This window comes from Nuphar pumila, chromosome 4, assembly GCF_984573655.1.
Source record: "Nuphar pumila chromosome 4, dmNupPumi1.hap1.1, whole genome shotgun sequence".
NCBI classification, from domain to species: domain Eukaryota; kingdom Viridiplantae; phylum Streptophyta; class Magnoliopsida; order Nymphaeales; family Nymphaeaceae; genus Nuphar; species Nuphar pumila.
This window is the reverse complement of record NC_143252.1, coordinates 127217516-127239621: the sequence shown is the minus strand read 5'-3', so window position 1 is coordinate 127239621 and position 22106 is coordinate 127217516. Positions and strand designations below refer to the sequence as shown.

The window sequence follows — 22106 nt, the reverse complement described above, 5'->3', positions numbered from 1 at the left end:
TTACCTAAAATATTAAAATATAGGGACATTAGCCACAACCCCAGTAGAAAAATACCTTACACAAAGGCATTAAAAGAATACAAGTTCATAAAACATACACCTCTCCAATACACTCAATCATAGCAGGTCATAGCATATAAACCTATCACAGTTAATGATTATAACTCTAATAATTTAATTATGCAAGATTTTATAATAATTCAATCTTACTATAAAGTGATGTACCTGCATAATTAATAGTCAATAAACAATAATGAAAGGGTCCATACATGTCAACCTATGCAGAAACTAAAAATTTCACAAGACATGCATAAAAATTTATGCCAACATTCAATGAATCATTTAACCATTGGTGAACCTAATCTAATGCATTGTTTTTCTTTTCTTTCTTAAAGGGTAAACATTCAGAACATAATCCTGACTCAACAATCAGGTGTGGGTTTATTATGCTATATATTTTAATTAACCCACTGATTCAAAGAGACAGACCGAACATCCATTGAAGCGGTCTTTAACCGAGAGAGAAACTTACAGTGGTCTAGGGAATAGATTCCTACTTTGCATTGTATGACTGTCTGCCTAGGATAAATTGACATTCCCAACCTCTTACACCGATGACTGGGGCCCCAAGAGGTGTCAATGTCGTCAAACATGTTAGTCAGTGAGTGTACCTCCTACCCACTCAAAGGTAGGTCACTAGAACAAATGAGATATTAGGTGTTATTTATATTGAGTCCAACTACAACACTAGGTACACTCAACACCAGGCTTAACAACCCCAAGCTCCACTATGCATAGCTCAACAAACCACGACCTCGCAAGGCATGAACCCACACCTCCTACAGTTACTGAGGTGGCCTAACATAGCTCATTTGAACTCAACTCAAGGTTTATAATCAACTTAAGGAGCACATAAGACTATCTCAAGGTATGTACTCACATTAAGGAGTACCCAAGAGTATCTCAAGGTACATACTCAACTTAAAGAAGACCCAAGAGTCCAGTTAGAGAGTGTGTGTATATATGAGCATGTATAACAAAGTCAAAACAAGTACCCACAAGCATCTTATTGGTTCTATTAAACCTTACTCACATTCGAGTCATATATATGCATGCTTTATATGACTTACAATATATCACATGCCATATCCTACACTCCATGATGCATATGACTCATTTCAATTTAGCATGAACCATAAATTTTATAGAATAATACATGCATGATCATGCATACCATCTGGTCTAATTATCATGCTTAATTCTCATGTTTAATATAGAGTATCATATGTTATCATGCTCAAATAATTCACATATATACATACAACATATTCATGACAAATTTCATATTAACATATACGTGATTAAAATCTGATATCAAAATCAAACACATGACTTTAGGAACATAATTTCACAAATCAAGATATTATCTAAAATCAAGAACTGTATAATATCAAAATTTATATGTTGTTCACAGGTTTGACAGACCATCAAAAGGAACAAATATAACTCTATAAAAATTCAATGTCATGTTGGAGGATATTAGCTTTCAATTTCAAGTGGTAGATCTAAGAAAAAATGATGTCCTTTACCCGTGAAATTTTACGGGCCCAAAACTATTTTTCTATTTTTTTACATAACCTACCATAATCATGTTTCCTAAAAAAGCAGCCACCAAGCCCAATTTGAGAGGGATTTTGTTCTTTCGTATTTTTTGGTGAAGGCATGCTTATTAGGTTTTAGAATCAACTGAGTTTGTTGAAAAACTCCATCATATGATTTTTTTAGGTTTTCTGGATTGAACCCTGCCTGAGATAGTTTTAGATCTAGGTTTTCTGCAAAATCTTGAATCTTTCACGACTTGTGTGAGCCTTTAAGCTTTATAAAAAATGAAACATATTTCTTTTGTTTTTTTAAGGTCTATTCATATGACGTGAATGACTTATCCAAAAATTAGTTATGAACTAAAAATCATTGATTTAATAGATTTTTTTAGAAAACATATTATAAAGAATCGCTCTGCACGAAGGACAAAACTTTGTCTTGGGTTGCAGCAGCCATAACCTTCACGTTCGTACCATAAAAAAGCCTAATAGTTTTTTAAGACACCTCTCAGATGTCTGAAAGGTCATCATGAATGGGTTTGGCCATTGGTGATCCGATTTGAGAGGTATAATTATTTTACCATAATAGATCGATCAAGAAAATCAAGACTGCATGAAAAATACAATATAAATGATGAGAAAAGCAAGAAAACTCAAACATGAACGTAAAATATCAAGCTTTTATCATGCATCAACCCATGAATAGTATCTAAACATCATCTATAGTCACAAAGAGATATCATATATTCACAATACATTATTTGAAATCTAAACTATCAAAATAAATCAAATTTTTTTTATGCTATAAAAATTGTTATATCATCATATAATTCATATTTGATGAGATTCATGTAAATTTTGCTTAAACAATAACATACATCATTCAAGAATCTCAAAACCTTTGAAAAATATCTCAAATATAATTTTATCTATGCAAGAATCATAAGAAACCCTAAGAAATCATTAAAGCATGGTTTTTTTATATAATAACATGTTTAATCATGCTGCATAATGTAAAATACAATTAAACATCCATACATCTCATAATTTATAAATTTGGATCTTTATAAACCTAATTTTGGAAAGCCCACCAAAAATCATAGGAACCGAATTATACTCTCTCAATTTTACTGAAAAATCCTCCATGTCTTAGAAAAACAATCTAAGAAACATAACCAAAAAGTTTTTTATAATAAAATAAAACTTTTTTTTGGGGACTAAACCCTATTCAGGAAAAATATAAGACAAATCGTGTCATATGCAGAAATTTATCCCAGTTTGAGAAATTTATATAAACCTAAAAAAAAATCTTTTAACAAAAATCTTTTTACAAGATCATTTTATACATGTTACCTTTCACGCAGATTTTTCTTAATTTATTTTAATCAGTTTTGGTTGGGTCTTTAAAACCATCAAAAGCATTGGTAAAACCTATGCTCTATTGTAATAGACGTTTTGGCCTCAAAACAGATCCAAACAAAATGAAACGAGATTCAAAATTGAAGCCCTGGATATGTAGAACACTCCAACATTTTTAGTTTTATTTATTGACTTTGTTTTCATAAAGATATCAAATTTTTTTCTAAAATATGTCAGGATAAAAAAAATGAGAACATAATGACCAATATTCAATCTCATACAAAATCAAAGAAGCAAAAACAGGATTCAAGGTAAAAATCCTTATAATCACAATTTTATAGATATGATTTAACGCATGATATTGAATTAAAAACACTTTCAAAACCTTTTTCAAACCTATTCCAGATCTGATGCATCATGGATCAACCCATAGAATCGATAAAATGCACAATTTATGTGTTTGCATTCGATCTATACTATGTGTAGGATGAATCCTACCTTAATCGAGTTCTTAAATATAGATCAACCTTTGTCTTCCATCTTAGAACCTTAGATGAGCTTTAATGGCTGTTGGAAAAACTTCAAGAAGCAAGAAAAAAAAGAAGATGAGGAATTCTAATGAGAATGAGCGAGGGAGGAAGAACTAACCTTGTTAATCCTCCTCATTAGGGCCTCTATTTATAGATGAGCATAGGAACGAGTCTTATCTCTAATATAAGATGTTAATATTTATTAAATTTTTTATTAATCAAATGAGAAAATAAATTATGGGTTCTAATTTATTAAGTTTTAAAATTAATTAAGCTAGAGTAAAACTGTGTGGACTTCTTACCCTGGCTTGGGTTTCAGTGACATGGTAACCTTCCGGGAGGCCTAGAGACCCAAAGACTCATCAAAATTTAATGTTTAAATAGTTGATTTGATAGCCCTCAAAACATATATTTTGATGGTGATATTAAGTTTAGTCATACACCATAGTGACAAACATTTTAAACGGAAATTTCTCGTTTCTCAAAAACTCATGAGAAATTGAAATTTTTTATAAGTCTCGCATTTTTTGGCAAAATCTCAGCAATAAAAAAATAAATAAAAAAAACAAATTTTATTTTTATAAGAAAATTTTAATAAAAAATATATAAAAATAAAAATACACATTTTAGGTGATAAATAGCTGTTTAAAATGTAAATATCGTGTTTAAATCGCGATATTTATGATTTTTCATAAATTTCATGAGATTTTGAAAATCTCGCGAGAAATTGCCATTTTAAACTTTCAGGCATTTTCTTGCGATATTATCACGAGATTTTTATAAATCTTGCGATATTTGTCATTATGTTGTACACATATGGATCAACAAAAAAAATTAGTTGATGTTGAAAAATGTTAATTTTGACGTACAATTAGGCATGAACTTTTGTCGATGATAAAATGCTCAAATCAACACCAATTTAGGCGTGTAGATAGTTGATTTTGATGCCCTCAAAATAAAGAACGTCATGGTCAACTTGAATATAATAGTTGAGCCACTAATCAACTGAAAATTTTATAAAAACAATAATAACATTATTTAGAGCATCTGACCCTATGGGTCTAATCCAATGAGATTAGATCTAAATATCCTGAGTTATATCAAGTCCAATCCATCCTTAATTAGATTCAAATGTCATAGATTATATGCAACCTAATTGGGTTAGAACCAAATACCATTAGTTAAGTCCACTACCTAGTTTAAGGTTTAAATCTATATTTAATCCAAATCTGAATTGAATCTAAATACTAAAGTTTGGATCTGAATATGATCTATCCAAGATCCATAATCTTAAAATATATAAATCATTTACTTTATTGTTTAGTCCATATTTTAAAATTTATAATTATTCTTGCAATATTTTTCATAACTTGAGACTTAATTTCATAATATTTTGAAATAAAAAAAAATCAAGAATTTCAATAATTTTAAGAAAACCAATAAATTGCACTCATGCCATAGATATACATAAAGCTCATTATTTATTTATTTTAATTGTCAAAGAAAAATCTTGGGTTTTATAATTTCTGAGAAAGTAGGCTTTGGGGGAGACGGGTCTATTTTCTGACCCAACAGCTGCAAAAACAAGATTTGTCCATTGTAGATTAGTCTAAAGTAGTGTAGTTTTGTTTTCAAAAATTTTCTTAATGTACCATTGTAAAAAAAATCAAAAATATGAATTCAGGTGGCTGGTTTTGGGCCCACCCATGCATATACCCGTTAATACGTATTTCTAGCATGCCATCTGACTGGTAAATTACTTGTATCTCCCTCGTTCGAAGAAGTTTTAATAAGAGGTTTATTGCATTGGAAAGCTAATAAAATTTTACAGCTTTTGTAAAATTGAGCCCTGTTTATAGACTGAGAACTGTTTGGTGATAGTCGCAATAGAAAGTACAAGTCTGTACTAAAATATTCGTAACTCCCTTGTTTGGATAAATTTTTATGAATAGTTTATGGCATCAAAACTGATGAAATTATCTATAAACTGTGAAAACTTCAGCTTTAATCGATAATTGATTTTTTTTGTAACCTCTATAATAGTCAAACAGAGTTGGATTTTTGCAAGTTTATAATTGGTTTAGGAATTGATTACTGAATGCTTGCACATCTTATGTGTTTGTATGCATACCCTTGTAAATTTATGTTGTACTATTAGAGACTGAAAAAATGAGTTTGATGCAGGGAATTTAAGTGTACTCTATTGAGACACAATTTGATTGATGTGCTAAGGACCAAGCATGCCTTTGCAACCCCCAACGAATAAGTGGACCAAAGTGTTCGTTTTGCGAATTAATGCAAATATTATGTGATTATGCATGTTGTCTCTTTCTGATATAATACCGACATGTATTTGCTATTAAAGATTGAAATATTGGATGCATTTAGCTGCAAAAAGAAATTCATTGTTTCAGTAATGCACGTGGGCTTAAAATTGAGATGAACTAAACATATACAATAGTACCGAGCCCAAAGCTAAATGTGGATTATTAATGAACTATGCATGCTGTAATTTATTTTCATATGACTGCCATATACATGATGATATTGTTGTGAATGATTAGATGCATTTAAATGTAAAGAAATTCAATGCTTTATGTTGCACATGATTAAGTTTGAAATGAAAGAAAGACATGTGCAATGATACTGGAAGCATATGTTTTAAAATGTACATCCATGACCCTTGAAGAGGCCGAATCCCTTAAGTGGATTCTTATGTGAGTGTTGCATGTAAAATAATTAACTTGAAAGTTTAAATATATGATACTAAAATATTGATACTTACTAAGAAAAGGTAAGTGATACTAGTTTGGCTTCATGAGTATCAAATTAAGCACGAAAGGTTGCTTTTCCCTGAGCACAAAGATAGGAAAACCCTCCACATTAGATTGCAATATGGAGGATACAAAATCTCATGAGTAAAGTCCGATGCATCAGGATGGTAGTGTGAGAACTTCTCTTGCTTTTGACATCTCTCACCCGATACTAGTGAATAGTGTTCACCCAGGCTAAAGTCACACTTGTTTGAAAACACTATTTGCACTATGGTCTTGATGTAGGATTTTTGCCTGTTTGTATTCACAAAGATAAGAACTATAATATTAATTGATTGTGCATTTAGATAGGCATAACATGCAGCATTTAAAAATAAAACTTAATTAAACATGTTAAAGTCACTCATTAATACAATTCAGATTCTGCAATTGTAAGTGCATGCATTTTTATCTATTCATACATCTTTATTTGTTCATGTTTAAGTGAATGATTAATTGAAGGCAAGTTCGGGAATAAATGTTTAAATGACATATTGGAAATTCATGTTTGTACTTGTGTTGTATTTTATCTTATTGAATGAATGAAAGATCAAATCAAATTCTGCTTGTTTTCAATTTATGTATTCTGAATAACTTTACTCTACTAAGACATGTTTGTCTTACCCTAATTATTTTAAATATTTTTAGGTAGTGAGTGAATTCACATATGATGGTGAGAGGTTGTGATGGGGATCGAGCCAAGCATTTTTCATCCTTTGAGTGTCTTTTAGATTGCGAGCATTTTAAAATGCTCAAGATTCTGATTATTTGACTTAAATTTTAAATAGATTGTTATTATTAATTTGGAGATGTAATGGATATTTAATTGATTTATGAATGTTTAATTTTTTGAATTAAAAGCATGTATGGAAATGAATGTGATCGAAAAGTTACACGACAAGTTTTTGTCATGTTTAGTTTTCTGCTGTAATTTTATTAAAGTATTTAAAAAAAATATCTATGATGTTCGGGATACAAAATTTGGGGTGTTACAAATTGAGTGTATATACAATTGATAATAGAAAATAATATATATATATATATATATATATATATATATTTTGCCATAATACCATATAGTGGTACACTAGCATAATTTATTTGTTAAAGTAAAAGGTTTAGCATGTTTAATACACCATAAGATTTTATTTTTGATATTGTGAAAATCAACATCTCAAATTCATGAAAATAATGATGGGTTAAAAATAAAATAAAATATCATATTTGAATCAACTTTAATAAAAAAAATATTAAATAAAATATGTTAAACATGATCAACAATTAGATTTTGCTTTTGGAGCTTAGATCTATATAAATCAAGTATGGTGGTACAATATTGTGTATGTGAGGGGGAGGGGTTGTTAACATTTTCTACCCTCATGGGCAAAGAACCCCTAATGAAAAACCGTAATACCTTCATTTTTTTTTATGTCTGCTGCACATGTGACCCTCTAGATGTGATCTACATGTTTGAGTTAGCACAATTTGGTATGTGTATTGGTATGTGTATATAAGTTTTTGCAGAGGTTAAAAAATCAATGTCATACAATGTATCAAAATTTCAAATCCTCATAAAAATTTATTTTTATGTCAAAAAATTATGATTCAAGAGTTGATTGTAACACCTCAAATTTTGTATCCCAAAAACCATGGTTTTTTTTAAATACTTTTATAAAATTGCAACAAAAACTAGTTAGGACGAAAACTTGGCATGTTATATTCTCGTTTACATTCATATCCATACATGCATTTAATTAAAAAATTAAACATTTATAAATTAAATAAACATCTATACATGTCCAAAATAATAATAAAAGTTCATTTAATATATTAAATAAAATATCAAAGTTTTGAACAATTAAAATTGCTCTTAGTTCAAACACTCAGAGGTTGGGAAAGGCTTGGCTCCTCCTTGTTGCAACCTCCCGCCTTCGCATATGAGTTCACTCACTTCTTAAAAATATTAAAATCACTAGGGTCAGAAAAACATGTCTTAGTAGGGTAGATCTATTCAGAACACATAAATTAGAACTAACAAGCATGAGTTATTATGATTTTTCATACATCAACAAGATTAAATGCAACACAAATATAAACATGAATTTCTGATATATCAAGCAAGCATTCATTCACGAAATTAACTTAGACCAATCATCCACTCAAACATGAATAATTTAATATGCATGAATACTTAAAAATGCAGCCACTTACCATTGCAAAAGCTGATTTTATGCATGAGCCATTTTTTATCTTTAATTAAATTTTCTTTGTTATATGATGCATGTCATGCCTATCTAATGCATAATCATTTAAGTTTCACTTCTTAGCCCTATGGGTACTAATAGAGGTTTATACTTGAATCAGAGCCATGATGCATACAATATTTTCAAACATAGGTGGCCTTGGCCTAGTTGGGCACCTTTCATCAGTCTTACGGGTGAGGGATGAGTGTAGCGGGAGAGCGCTCCCAACATTGTCATCCTGATGCATCAGATTTTCACTCATGAGTTTCTTTCCTCTACGTTGCAGTCTATTATAGAGGTTTTCCTTATCTTCATGGTTTTGGGGGAGCAACCTTCCGTGCTCAAAACATATTCTCACGAAGACATAAGTATCGTTTGCTATCTCCTTGCCAGCACCTTTCTTTAGTGTTACATGTTCAACTTCTGAATTTAACTAATTTACATGCAATACCATATATAAATCCACTAAAGGGATTTGGCCACTTTAGGGCCAATGGATGTATATATTAAAATAAATTTCATTCGATAACATTATTCAAAACTTCTTTCTTTTCAAGCATATGCATAAACAACATGATGATTTTTTTTAAACATTTCATGCATCCATATGTCATCATCATCATCATCATAGCAGTCATATGAATGAAAATTATAGCAGATGCAGTCCTTTTATATTTGCAATTAAATTTGCAAGATGGACACTACAATCCCTTAGTTAGCTATAGGCCACATAGGCAAGCTTATTCATTCACATAACATTGAGTTCGTGTCTCATGGATATGCACATAAGTCCACGCAAAAAATTTGTTTTTGACAGTGCATATACAGTTTGACATTAATTCGCAAAAGTATGCACGTAAATGCATCAAATACCCAAGTACATGGTAGCCAATTCCTAACTCGGTTCCAAACTTGTGAACACCCAACTTTGGTTGACTGTTACAGAGGTTACAGAATTTTTTTCATTTATTAGAAAAAGCTTTTTTTTTTTTATAGATTGTATAGAATCTTATCAACTTTTTGATGCCTTAAACCGTTCATAAAAATTCATCCAAATGAGAGAGTTACAAATATTTTGGTGTAAACCTATACTTTTCTATTATTACTGTCACAGAACAATACTCAGTATATGAACAAAGCTTAAAATTTTTCAAGAGCAGTAAATTTTTGTTATCTTTTTAATGCAACAAATCACTCATAAAAATTTCTCCAAACAAGGAAGATATGAGTGATTTACCGGTTGAGTGTCAGGCCAAAACTATGTATTAACGGGAAATAGGCATTCACGTGGGCCAAAACAGGCCACCTGAGTTCATATTTTCAAAATATTTTCACATGAACATATTGAAAAAATTCATAAAATCATAACTACACTACTTTTAACTAATCTACCATGGACAAATCTAGTTTTCGCAGCTGTTAGGTTGGAAAACAAACCTGTCTCCCTGAAGCCTATTTCCTCATCAATAGTTTCAATAAATTTTGCAATAAGGCATATAAAACACATAATTTTTTCATGACATAAATTCAAAAAAATCATTCTAATAGTCACAATGTATTCACATAAATATTCACTACAATCTTTAACTAAAATTTGCATTATAACATCTAGATATTACATGGTTTTTTCAAAAATTACAAAATTTATTTATGAAAAAACCGATAGCATGAAAAACATATTTTTTCTATGATGAAAGCAATAAAAAGCATGTTAATTTTTACAATACATTCACGTGAACATAATCTACTATTTCCAATCAAAATTTATAGAAAAAAATTAAGTAATATATGTATTTTCTAAAATTTATAAATTTTATTTATGATAAAACCGATAGTATGCATATATGTTTTCTTTTTTATTTTTAATGTGATAATTCAGCTACTTTTGAGGGTCAATCGATTCCTTATCGAGAAAATCAAAATCAACCCTTTTCTATTAAGTTCAATACAAATTTCTTACATAAATTCATGTTTTATTCTTTTATCAAAAAATTGATTCAGGTTCTCAAACCCGATTTTAGAGAAATTGGTTTTTAGAGGGGGTTTTCTTTCGAAAACCCTCTTCATTTAATATTTTGATAGTCCTAAGCCAAACCCACATGTGGGAGGCATGATTTAGAGTCTATCCGTATAAAAAATTGAAAAAACTTGTGCCTACGAATTTCGATTTACGTATAGAAAATATAACTCCCTACCTCTTTGGTGAAATCAGCTCCTACGCTTGCGAAAACGAAGTTCAACCACGAACCGGCTGCTCAACATGAGTGATGACTACACCAACAAACTCCTACTCCTCACACATACATGGGTATCCTCCTTGTTCGGCCAAGGAAGGATGCACAAGAATACATAAAGAGGAAGAGAATGAAGAAGGAAAATAAAGGGAACAAGGGAAGAAGAGGAAGCAAAAGAGAGAAAAATCACAAAGTGAGCAAATAAGGGGAAGGGGGGGTATGAGCCCCTCCCATGGTTTTATAGGAATTGGAGATTAGGTCAAGTGCTGGGTTAAATTTTAGCACTTGATCTAATCATGACTATTCTTTCTTTTCTTCTACCTTTCTTGTTTCCTTTTCTCTTCTTTTTTTTATTTGTTTTATTTAAGTTATTTAGCTTAGGTTAACATATATCATATATTTATACATTTCATACTATAGTATGGTATAATACATAAAATAAGAGGGTATGGTTGGTCGACACCCCCCCCCTATATGGGGTTCTTCCTTTCCCTAATGCTTTATTGTCAAACTTGTTTGCTTGGCAAGCAAATTTGACTTAATCATGTTAATATATATATTTTCTTTTTAGGTTCTTAGATTAGGCTATTTTGTGGAATACCATAATGTATATGGTATGAGAGATAGTCCACATAAATTGGTCGTTACCCTCTTATGGGGTTTCCCCTTTTCAATATGAACTTTGTCAAACTTGCTTGCTTGGCAAGCAAGTTTTACTTAGTCATTTTTTTTCTTCTTTCATACTTTCCTTTCTTCACTTTCTATATTTCTTCATTCTTATTATTCAGCCCCATCCTAAAAGATTATAGGATTGAACGTCCCCACCTTGGGAGACTCTCTTTTCAATTAGGTAAGTTTTGACTTTGGTATTAAGATTTAATTTTTGGTAACTTTAAAAAACCCTTTTTTTAAAGCTTTAAATTTCACTTTTTTTTGTTTAAATTAACAAGGAGGTGCCACATAAGATGAGACGACCCACCTATGAAATCTTACAAGTTTATTAAATTTAATTGAATCAAAATTTTTATTTCACTTAATTAATTTCTAATTAATTAAATTACAATTTAGATTTCAATTCTTTCAAAACTAGAATTTAGGATTAAGTGAAATGAGACTAAATGAAACTTAAATTAGGTTTACATGGAGGTGAGTGCCTCTACTTAAATTTTGGTTATATTTGTTATTCAATATTTTTTGTCTAATCAAATATTAAATTCCTCAAAAATAAATTTTGACAAAAGGGGTTTCACTAGGGTCGATAGGACCCTTGGGCATGTGGGTGTATTTTCTACATTTAAAATTTTATCTAAGTCTTTCATGACCCATGGTATATCACTTAGTATGGATTAACATATTCAATTTATCTAGATTATGAAATTCTTTTTCTAAAAATATCATTTTCTTAGAAATAAACCTCGAAAGCGATTTTCACCATAGTCGGCATGACTCATTGTCGAATTGAGCATTTTATTTATTTATTTATTTGTAAAATATGTTTCAAACTCCTGAAACTAAATTCAAATTTATTGAATTTACATTACATACATATCAAATTATCATAAATTCATATGAAATCATATTCGACTTTATTTTAATAAAATTTATTAACCATTTTATTAAATTCTATCTTTTTTATAAATTCGATTTTGAATGCGAATTTTACTAAAATCAACTCGAATCGACTTTATTTTTTTATAAGATATTTCTTATAATTTGTCTTAGGCTAATTTATATTTTTATATTTTTTCTTATATAAATATTTATTAATTATGATTTTATTCCATAAAAACATTCTGAAGGATTCACAGTTATTACCTCTAAATTCAATTTAGAATTCTAAATTTAATTTTAAAAAAAATATAAATTATTGTATATTTCAAATTTGAATTAATATTTGATTAAGTTTTAATTTAGATTTGAATCAAACTTAAATTTAATTATAATATTCAAGACATATTTATAAAATCTGAATTTAAATCCAAATCCGAGTTGAATTTAATTTCCCAAATCAAAATTCAAATTCGATAAACTACAAAAATTTAAATTCAATAAGACTCTTAAATTGACATATACACTTAATTCGAATCCTGGCTCAAATTAAATTTTAATTAAGTTAATCTTAAAATCAGATTAAATTCGATTAACATTGAAACCTTGATTCAGAATAAATTCCTAAGTTGGAATTTATTTTGAATTCTGATAAATGCTCAGATTATAATTTAATTTTCATCTTAATTTTAAATAATATTTTAGCCTTAAATTCATTGTTATTTCTTGTAAAATATTAAAAATTTATGAGTTTTACATCTTTTCTTCCTTAAAAAAATGTTGGCATCAAAATTTAACTAGGGTTATTTATCATCACAGTTCTGGATGTTTTGTAATTATCATTTATTCATAATATTTTGGTTATGCTGATCACATCCACGGATCCGATTGTTTCAGAACAACATTTCACTACCTAAGTTTGTGATGTTAACATAGGATCTTTTGAATATATTTTTATTAAACACTAGTTTTTTTTATAGATATTAAACACTAGTTACCCGAAAATGATTAAATTTCTTCATCAAAAGACAACCAATTTGATTTAACCAGCTGGTTTGAACCAAATCCAATCGGTACAATGTTCGCAAACTAACCAAATCCAAATTGTTTATGTATCCAAACCTATCCATAGCCTAACCAATATAACTATGATTATTATACACCCAATCCGAACCCCTCAAAAAATAGACACCCAATCCGAACCACACTTAACCATAACTAACGGGCCTTAATTCACATCCAAACCAAATCGGGCCTGAACCACAAGATGTTTGAGCCGATATCTAATTAACCATCTAGCATACACCCAACCCGAACCACACTTAACCAATCGGGATTACTTTGCATCCAAACCAAACATGGCCCGAACCATAAGATGTTTGACCAGATATCTAATGACCCATCTATACCTGAGCCAACAAATGCCAAAATCCAATGGCCCATTTGTTTCTAAAATAAACTATATACCAAAAAGGAAATATGAAGCCCGATCCAAATTTGCTCGAGTTTGGATCTAGTTTTTGACCCAATTCAAAACCAGTTCTGATGAAGCTAGACCTGAACTCAACCCAAAACTGGTCCAGTAACACACCTAGAATGAGAGGCAGCCAGGCGTGCAAGAGCCATTTGGGCATGACACATACATTATTGGGAGATGCAGCTAGGAGTGCAATTGGATCGGTTTAGTTATAGAAACCTTAGGTTTGAATCCGACACTTTGCTCTCAAATATGGATTACAATTCTCAAAATAAGACCTGAATGTGTAATCAAATCAGATATTGGACTCATCCAATTGGATTTTTCCAGATTTGGTTTTTGTTTCAGATCAAATCCGGTCTTTTTGTACTTTTTGCACGCAAAGAATGTTTTCCCAGTCTTTCTTTTTCCTAGATCCAGTGCCACCATATAGAACTCGCATCTGGGTACAACTCCAGTTCATTAGATCTTATTTAGATCTGGATTTGGATTCAAATCTATCGCTGAAGGTTTGGGTTGGAATTTGAATAAACTAGGATTGCATGCATATCCGAATTTCATATGCATCTCCGTCTGGCATGGGCCTGGTACTTACTGGATTCAGTTTCAACAAAAGGGCTCATTTATATATCAAATTGAATGGGACTGTGCCGGTGGCTCATTTTTCCTTTGAAATGTCTGTCTAAGCCTGGGCCTTAGTTTTAACTCCAAGACCACCGACCCTGGGTCGGGAACCCGATCCAGAGCTCAACTTGGCTTTGTGCAAGGTTTTGTATATGTATATATATAATGATAGAGAGACCTTTATAACAACAATCCATTGTCGTCTAGTCCGGTTAGGATACCTGGCTTTCACCCAGGCGACCCGGGTTCAAATCCCGGCAATGGAAATTCTTATTTTTGCTTCCTTTTCTTTCCCTTTTTGAAGAATAAAAATTTGAAATGTTTATAAACGTAACAAATGTGGTCATCTGCATTTATTTGTTTTGCGGGAACTCAGTTCATTAGATCTTATTTAGATCTGGATTTGGATTCAAATCTATTGCTGAAAGTTTGGGTTGGAATTTGAATAAACTAGGATTGCATGCATATCCAAATTGCATATGCATCCCCGCCTGGTACTTACTGGATTCAGTCTCAACAAAAGGGCCCATTTATATATCAAATTGAATGGGACTGCGCCGGTGGCTCATTTTTCCTTTGAAATGTCTGTCTAAGCCTGGGCCTTAGTTTTAACTCCAAGACCACCGACCCTGGGTCGGGAACCCGATCCAGAGCTCAACTTGGCTTTGTGCAAGGTTTTGTATATGTATATATAACGGTAGAGAGACCTTTGTAACAACAATCCATTGTCGTCTAGTCCGGTTAGGATACCTGGCTTTCACCCAGGCGACCCGGGTTCAAATCCCGGCAATGGAAATTCTTATTTTTGTTTCCTTTTTCCCTTTTGAAGAATAAAAATTTGAAAAGTTTATAAACGTAACAAATGTGGTCATCTGCATTTATTTGTTTTGAGGGAACTCAAAGTCTTTTGACGCTTTTCGCAAATGTGAGGAAAAGGCCATTTCCCTATCCATTGGCAAGTTTCTCGTTGGTAACCAAGAATTGCCCCTCCTCATTTTCCTTGTGTAATGTTTGCAAGTGGAAAATTTTTCATGAGGAAAATTTAAAATGCCTACCAATCATTTTACTCTAATACACGTGCGCACGAAACATTTGGGGTTTCTAATTTCCTTCTTCCAAAGTTTCGTCACCAGTAATCCAATGCCCTCATTCATAAACGGCCGTTAGTTTGTCACTGCGTTAGCACTAATTCATGTCCATAAGTTACTATTTACCCTTGCAACATTTTTTTGTCAAAATTAACATTTACATGCACAATCTCATATGGTTACCTTCAAAATTAGTTGACGTTAGGATTACATGCACAATCTCATAGTTTAGATTTACTAGTTCACTTTCATTATGTAGAAAATTTCAGAAATTTCAAAACCATTGGTTTTTAGATCCTTACAAAATCCTACATACATATAAAAAAAAGATTGAGCCAAGATACTATTTGTAGGTTTACACTATGGATATCACATCTTATGTCAGATTTGTCAAAAAACATATCTGTGCAATCAGATTTTTGAAGAAGACACGAGGACAGACCAATCCCCAATCTCTCTCTCTCTCTCTCTCTCTCTCTCTCTCTCTCTCTCTATATATATATATATATATATATATATATATATATATATATATATATATATATATATATATATATATATATATATATATATATATATATATATATATATATACACACACGTAAACTGGTAGCTGCTTAATCTATAGTTGCCTAAATCAAACCCACGCACCCTGAGCGCACACTTGATGGATGTTCAACATGCAAAAACACTAAAGAAAACCCCGCAAAACACTAAGGCAAAAATGACACTTTAGCGATGCTTCAAAAGGCTGCTAAAGCATCATAGGGATGTGCCTGATATTTATGAAAGGGGCTTTAGCCGCACTTTGAAGCACCGTTAAGGGCACGTTTGATGCCGCATGATGGGCGTGATTTGGGATGGCATGACTGCAAATCATGCCCATTAAAACAAACTAGGGACGGGATGGACACGCGCAACGTGCATCTTTTGCGTCTCAAGAATGGGTTTTCACTATTTTATCCCTTGTTACGCAAAGAACAGGATGGGCGGCACCCTTTAAAAAAAAATGGACACCCTCTCATTTTCTCCCCACCCTCTCTCTCCCCCTATGTAGTGGCTGCCAACGAGGCCAAAGGTGAGCTCTCTCTCTCTCTCCCTCTTTTCAAATTACCCATTTTTTTTTTAAATCATACTTGGATCTAATTTGAGATCCATATTTGAAGCTAAAATCCATAAATTTTTGATAAACTTTTATAACTAGATCAATATGACATCGATTAAAGTATATATATATTAATAAAATATCAGTTTTTATTTTTTCTCAAATTACCTAAAATTTAAATATTTTTTAGTTTTTAGATCCAATTCGAGATTCATATCCGAAGATAAAATCCATAATAAACATACTAAAATACTCGGGTGGTTCGGCAAATCGAGTTGTACGATCCAAAATGAAGTTATCCTAACCATTATCCATATGTGTACAAGCTATCCGTACAACACAAAAACCAAACACTGGACATATGAAACACAACTTCTTGTTGAGCCGAAACAAACGTTAGACTTGGTACAATTGTTACATAACAGAACAAGCAAAACGTGTGCTCTGTCCATTTTGTTTGTTCATTCCATCCAATCTTAGACAAGGCATCAGACAAGCCCCAAGGTGACAGTTCATGTTTTCACCTTCTAAATTCATTTTGCCCTCATAATTATTGAAAAAGTCAGTTTTACCCTTAACGTGTGTTCCCCTGTTTCTCTCATCCCCATCCCCTTTGAAGTTTTCTTTTCTTTTTTCTAATAATTCTGGCTTCTAAGATTCCATGTAACAATCTTTTGCATCTACAACACTCTAGGGCATTCCAAAAGAATTTAAGTTGGATAGGTAAATATAATTGGATCTGGGTCAACATGCATAACGTTACTCATGTTCGTTTTTTCTTATGCACATCAAAATGATTTTCATGTTTTGAACAAACCCAATGCTAGGGTTGCAAATGGATCAGACATAAGTCTGGTCAAGCTTAACTTGAGATTAAATTCAGATTTCAAAGTGAGTTGGTTTTTAGATCCAAATTCGGCATGGGTATCATATGAATTTCCTAGATCCAAATGTGGCATGATAACTTTTGGCATTGGATCTGCCAAAGTGGATCAAATTACAATAGTTTTGAGTTTTCATGTGGACCACATGTAAAACAGGTTAGGTAAGACTCATTCCTTACCTAGTTCGAAACATATTTATTTACTCGAACCTAATATGGATTTGGCTAGATCCAACTGCATTTGTTCCACTATATATGACTCAGAATTTTGATGTATGTTATCTGGCTCTAATAATACAAACACCCATTTGCATCCCTATACGATACCATGCTTCAAATCCTAGGTAGATCTACAACACAGCTTAAGATTTGAGTCATATCCATATCTAAATCTGGATCCACTCCCCAAAAGCAGAACCAATCCATTTTGCACTCACACGGGTTGTATTGAGAGAGAGAGAGAGAGAGAGAGAGAGAGAGAGAGAGAGAGAGAGAGAGAGAGAGAGAGATTAATGAGGATAAATGGATAAAGAGACGAAATATTAATGAGGTTAAAGTTGGTATAGTAAACATAAGCATGCATAGTAAGAATCACTAGAATATGACAACTATTTTTATGGATTTTTTTGTTCTTTTCTCTTGAATTTAACCGTATGGATGTGATCTACATGCTTGGTTTTATAAGAACCGCTCTTGAATCATCCCATTTTGATGCATAAACGTGATTTTTTTAAGGTTTTAAAATCAATGGCTCATAATCTTCATAGATATTCAAGCATACAAAAATAACATTTTTTCATGGAAAATACATGATCCAATGGTTGATTCCTAGCAAATTCACCATGCCAAGCACATCCACATGGTTGGATTTGCAAAAAAAGTGTTGGAAATGCCCATATTTCTAGTTCTCACATTCTAGTTACTCTACATAGTAGTAAGTTAATAACTAAGAATAAAAATGATTATGTATTTTCATGGGGCATGAATCTGAAATATTAAAAAAATGTGGTTAGATGTGCATCTTCAAGCCAATGATCCATCATTATACATGCTTCACATTGATTGGTGAAGAAGAATGCAATTAGTTGTGTGCCTTCTGTAATGCAATCCATTGTGACATTAAAGATTTGTGGATCCGTGCACAAACCTCATCTCATACCTCCTGAAGTATCACATCTTTTTGCACAAACTTTCTATTCTACCACTATCTACACAAATAGACGACGTGGTAAGCAGGGTCCTGTGCCAAGCTGAAGGCTCAGGATCGAACCCCAGCTTGCCTTTCAAAAAAAAAAAATCTTCTTGTGACTCAAATTTGAGTTTAATTGGGCATATAAAACCTTTTGAAACTATATGTGCAAGTTCACTAAAGATTTTGGTTAAAATGGCAGAGTTAACCATCAGAAATACTCAAACTTTAGCTTGATTTTTTCTCAAATTTTGTGATCCATATATAAATTTGGTCTGCGACTTACGATCAGTGGGAAACTGAAGTAGTTGGCCGACCTTGTTTTGGTGTGGAATTCCTTTACATTTGCTCTATTAACAAAAAAACAACCTTTTTTATAATTGTGGTTGATATCTGCAATCATATTTTATTGAAGACAAAAGGAAGTAAACGATAAAATAACTTGGTTGGATTCTCATAGTGGAACTGGCAGATAATGGCTCTCATTTTGAATTATTCTCTCAATTTTCAAAGACAAACCCAAAGCTAATAGGTTTTATAGTGTTTATGGGTCATCTTGGAGCTAGCAACAAAGATATTCTTGGAGTTTTCTACTATATCAATAAGTGGACTACAAGGCTAAAAGAGACCCTAAATGTGCTAGACTAATGAAGTGATTAGATTTCAAAATTGTTTCTTAGTATGTATTGAATGTTTTGCTATGTTAATACAAATTCTACAATTTTGTTTTATTTTCCTATAAGGTTGTTTATGGGCAAATTGCCATTGTCTCTGTGAATAATTTTTTGATACTATCTTGTAGCCAAAAAGTTTATCATCTTTTATATTAAAGTTTCTCAACAATATCACAAGTTTGAAGTGCTTCTAATTAGGTAAACTATATTGATGTACTATTATCCTGAATGCCAACAACAAACAAGAACAAAGGCAAGGATAACACATATTTTTCCTTCTAACAATAAAATCTAAACTTCTTCATTAAATTGATAAAAGATCATGGTAATTATTATTTCAAGTGACAAAATCTGCATATTCTTCACTAATATTGACTATATTAATAGGGAAATGTAACAAATGAGTTAATTGATGTGAACGTGTTAGACCTCAATTGGCAAGCCAAATAGTGAGAGAGAACACTATTGTTAGGTCACAATAATATCAATGAGGTTTTTTCAAGATCTTGAGAATTTTTAAATATATATGACAATAAATGAAAATAATAAATAACTAATTTTATTTTAAACTAAAATATGCACAAACAAGCTTGTATGATATAATCAGATACTAAAATTAAGTGGATGAAATAGATAAAAAATAAAACAATTTAGTACTTTCCAGTTTAGAATTTTATAAAAAAATAATTCTCGTGCACTAACTTTCATGTTCTTACCTATAAAACCACAACCTTCTTTTATAGAAGTTGAATAAAGAATCGAACATGTAAAGATATTTAAAATTTCCAACCTTAAAATGTCACAAAATTGGTGGAGAAATGACTTTTGCAACCTTCAAATATCAACAATCACCTATAAAATAAAAGAAAAGACTTAATAAAAAATCAAAGAGAAAACAAGAAGATGAATATTTCTTTGTAAAAATAACATTTTCTATATATAAATATAAACCAATTATTTTGGTAAAAAAATGTTTGTTTACATGTCCAATCAACATTTAAGAAGAAAACCATTAAAAACCCAAAATTTCAAGCAATTTCTTATGATATTCATGATTTTCTTACCCTTTTTTTGGGAAATAATATATTATTGGTGAATCATGAGACATCATTATTTTTACCATTTGATTTATTGTCAAGTTGCTACTCAAGTGATTTTTATTGTGAAATATGTGGGTTTGCCTTTGTTACATTGTTTCTCATGATTTTTTCAATAATTTATGAAATTAATTGTTGTAAACAACCACATTATTACCAAGTACTCCAACGCAATACTGCTTCAAGACACTGATAAAAAATGATATTAATGCATGTATGCTTCATATATTATTTTAAATGAAGAGTTAGATGTTGACTAGTTTCAATTAAAAGAGGCTAATTGAATTATTGAGATAATTGACAACCACCAGCAAATGTGTGAGTGACGTTGATGTCAATGATACTATAATAATGAATTTGGTTTATAATATGAGAAGTTATGATTATTTGAGTAATATACATTCTAACATCACTGATTTTTAATGCCATTGGAAAGCCAACTTACATATTGTAAATAAAATACTCAAAACTTGTTTCTACTAAATTAGTAAACTATGTACATCATGTAAGAAAATTGTAAAAAATAGTGTGTTCAATTAGATTGCATGTATGCTATTCTCATGTATTCCAAGCTCCTAGTCAAAGACTTATATATTATATATTATTTAATTTTTGTTAGCACATATCATGTTTTTCAACATACTTGGTAATCAAGTACAAACACTAGGGGTTGCTAGAATGTAAGATCTACCGTGTAAATTGGGCATTTTCAACACCTTTTTTGCAAATCTAACCATGAAGATGTATTTGTGTTGGAAAAGATGGTAAGTCAAGATACTAAAAATAACCTATAAACTTTATAAATTTCAAATACTACAAAGAATATTATCAATCAAGTATGACATATCTATATATGATTGTAACTAAGTATATAATTTCATTACTTTGTTTTATGAAAAATAATTACATTGCCTTTTTATTTTTATTTATTTAAAATAATAATAGTAACGAGAGAAGAAATACACTTTTATATATTATTCATATAACATGTCAATTTAAATATGCAAATAAAATCTCCATGACCAAATCAATTATCTAAATTAGTATATAAGATTACAAATGATCAATTAAAATATTTAAGTACATATAAATGAATCAAATTATAAATAATTTATACTTGCAAATAGAAACAAACATATAATTATAATAAACAATCATCAACATGATTTTAATTAAGATAAAAAATAAGATCAAACTTATTTAAATAAGTAATTAAATCTGCCAAAACAAAAACCATTTGATTGCTATACAATTTTAGACATGAAAGAGATAAATTTTCTTTATCTTAAAAAGACAAAATTTAGAGAATTAAGTAAGCTTTTTAACACATAAAAAATTACTGAATTCTGATATATGGTTGCGAAGTTAAGGCTTTCGCAAGCAGACTATATCAAGTGTTAGTTGATTTTGGCTTTTGATCTGACCTAAATATATGTGTAGGATCCAAGTATGAATTTGAATAAATAATATATATAAATTAATAACAATATCAAGAAAGAGAGAAAGAGAAAGTAGACCCTTCACCAACCAAATCTCCCATATTCATATTGATTTAAAAAGAAAGAAAAAAATATAAGGCAAAAGGCTAGATCAACTTAGTTTAACTTGAATCATCATCAAAAGAGAATTAAGTTTAAGCTT

At 30.8% G+C, this 22106-nt stretch overlaps 2 non-coding genes across 2 annotated transcripts; both read left to right on the top strand.

Annotated features, from left to right (window-relative positions):
- Positions 1-14621: 14621 nt before the first annotated feature.
- Positions 14622-14695, top strand: TRNAE-UUC (transfer RNA glutamic acid (anticodon UUC)). Its single transcript has one exon. It is a non-coding gene; the product is annotated as a tRNA-Glu (tRNA).
- A 455-nt stretch (positions 14696-15150) lies between these two features.
- Positions 15151-15224, top strand: TRNAE-UUC (transfer RNA glutamic acid (anticodon UUC)). The gene has a single exon. It is a non-coding gene; the product is annotated as a tRNA-Glu (tRNA).
- The last annotated feature ends 6882 nt before the right edge of the window (positions 15225-22106 follow it).